We start from the raw sequence: 2426 nt of genomic DNA, 5'->3' as shown, positions 1-2426 counted from the left end.
GGTGAGATACAGTTTTAATTTTCTAAAAAGGAAAAGTTAGCTGAACAAAAATATTTAGAGTTGGCTAAAAGTTCCAAGAGAACAATTTAAGCCTCTTATGTTATAGATAATAAAATTATTGCTTGTCTCTGCCTGTCAAACTCCTACTTAGCCTTTGAGATCCAACTTAAAAGTTGCCTCCTCTATGTGGCCTTCTTTGATTACTCTGGACAGACTTAGTTGTTCCCTCCACTATGTTACCATGGCATTTATTGATCACCCTTGGCATACCATTTAGCATGTGCCTTAAAGGCACAAAGGCAGAAAATGAGCAGGAAATAAACTATGACTATAACCTGTCTCAGAAGAATAAATGGATGAATGCAGAGTACCTGGCATATAGTAGGAGTTCAATGTATGTTAACGTCTTTCGTCTCTTCCTATCTCCTTCTTTTTCTTCATATTAGTAGAAATGTATAATAATGGTTATGATAATATGTATAGAAACTCTGCTGGACATTAAACATCATTAGCTTTCAATTTCATGATAATTTTGCAAATGCAGAAACTGAACCTCGGAAAAATTAACTTGCCTGTGCTGTTGGTCACAGCTGGATTTCTTTTCCCCAAGTTTTTTTGACACTAAAATCTGGGCTTCTTCATTTTACTCTCCTGCAGCTTCTGTCTTTCCATCCGCTGAACATGTTTCTGCCTATAGCTTATAAATACAGGCTCTCTAATGGGTCAAACAGAAACTCAAAGGAACAATAAACCCTAAGTTGTACTATAATCTCTAAGCATAAGTAAAGCCTACATGTATGTAGAAAAACTGGCTACAAAAGAACCAATGAAAATAAAAAGGCATGGTCAGAGAAATTCCACTTTCTGGAAATCTACTATGCAGAAAGACTCATACATGTGTATGAGAATATGCGTACAAGGATGTTCATTACAGCGTTATTTATAAGAGGAAAAAAATGAGAAAAACCTAGTTATCCTTCCACATGGAATAGTTAAATAATGATCATATAGTCATAGTATAGAAGAGCGGTCAGTAAACTTCTCTGTAAAGGGCCAGGTACTTAATATTTTAGGCTTTGCAATCTGTAGGTCTCTGTCGCAACTACTGAATTCTGCCATTGTAGGGCAAAAGCTGTCTTTCGACAAAACTTTATTTACAAAACCAGAAAGTAAGCCAGATTTGGCCTGCTGGTCATAGTTTACTGGCCCCTGTTACAGAATACTATATGCTTAGGGAAAAAGAGTAGAACATATGGGGGTAAATCTACAAAATATATTAAGTGAAAAAAGCAAGTCACGTGATAATATGTATAGTATGATCACATTTATGTAAAATATACCTATGTGTATTATACATTACACACAGGTATAGTATACTTGTGTATATTGATTTATTTAAATCACATTTTTAAAATGGTCTAGGAGTCCCTACACCAAACTGTTAATAGAGATCACATTTAGAGAGGAAAGGGAGAGAGAGAGATTGGTGGGGCATAAATGGGGAAGATGAAGACAGACTTTCAATTTTACCTTAAACATGTAGTACTTCTGTAACAATAAATAAAAATCTGGGAAATATTAAATTAGAAAAAATTAAGATTATCAAGAAAGGTCTGTGAGATCTTGAGATGAGTAGAAGAACCATCAAAACGTCAGCTGATGGGAGTGGAGGTGGTCCATCCTACTATTTCAGTGTTCACTGTGGGCAAAGGCCACGATTCAGGAAGTATATTTGAATGCTTCTGGATGACCCACATAAGAGCAGGGTCATGTGGTCTGGGATATTTTCACCAATAAGGAGGGGTTTATTTCTCAGCTCAATATTTCATGCTTCTACTCTGTTCATTCCAAAGTAACTTTCAGTATCAATAAGAACCCCCTTTGATGGGTCTGAAAGAAAGCAGAATTTGACCTTTTTTCATATGTGTGCGCTATGTCATTCACAGTACTCAATTCCACCTGGTAGGTAGGCTGCGCTCTCAGAGCTGGTAAACCATAATGAATGAGAGCTGCATTTGACCCATTCTCACCTGATCATGAGTGGACTGCAACAAGGCTGGGTGACTTGTGACAATTACTGAATCTCCGTATTACCTCTTCTATAATGATTCAGCTAGTCGTCTTGATTTGTTTTGATTCAACCAATGTTCAGTGAGAGGCTATTATAGGACAGGCTCAGACACAGGGGCTGAAGGGGTATAAAAGTCAGAGGCAGACTCTGCCTTCAAAGAGTTTACATTCAAGTTAGGGGACAAGACCCAAGGCAAAGTCAGAGCAACAGGAAATTAATGAACTAGACCCTGTGCTGGGTACAGAGAAGTAGAGATGAAAAGACAGATCTCTCCAGAAGCTCTCAGCCTAGGCAGATAGACACTTCAACAGATATCCCAACCCTGGTGGATAAATACTTGAGATAGCAGGACACA

At 37.6% G+C, this 2426-nt stretch overlaps 1 protein-coding gene across 1 annotated transcript in view; it reads right to left on the bottom strand.

The window, feature by feature from the left end:
* Positions 1–2426, bottom strand: part of C8A (complement C8 alpha chain) — a 69254-nt gene that overhangs the window by 46122 nt on the left and 20706 nt on the right. The window lies entirely within an intron of this gene.

This window comes from Trichechus manatus, unplaced genomic scaffold (assembly GCF_000243295.1).
Source record: "Trichechus manatus latirostris isolate Lorelei unplaced genomic scaffold, TriManLat1.0 scaffold00003, whole genome shotgun sequence".
NCBI classification, from domain to species: domain Eukaryota; kingdom Metazoa; phylum Chordata; class Mammalia; order Sirenia; family Trichechidae; genus Trichechus; species Trichechus manatus.
Note: the sequence above shows the minus strand (reverse complement) of the source record. Positions and strands in the feature narration are given on the sequence as shown.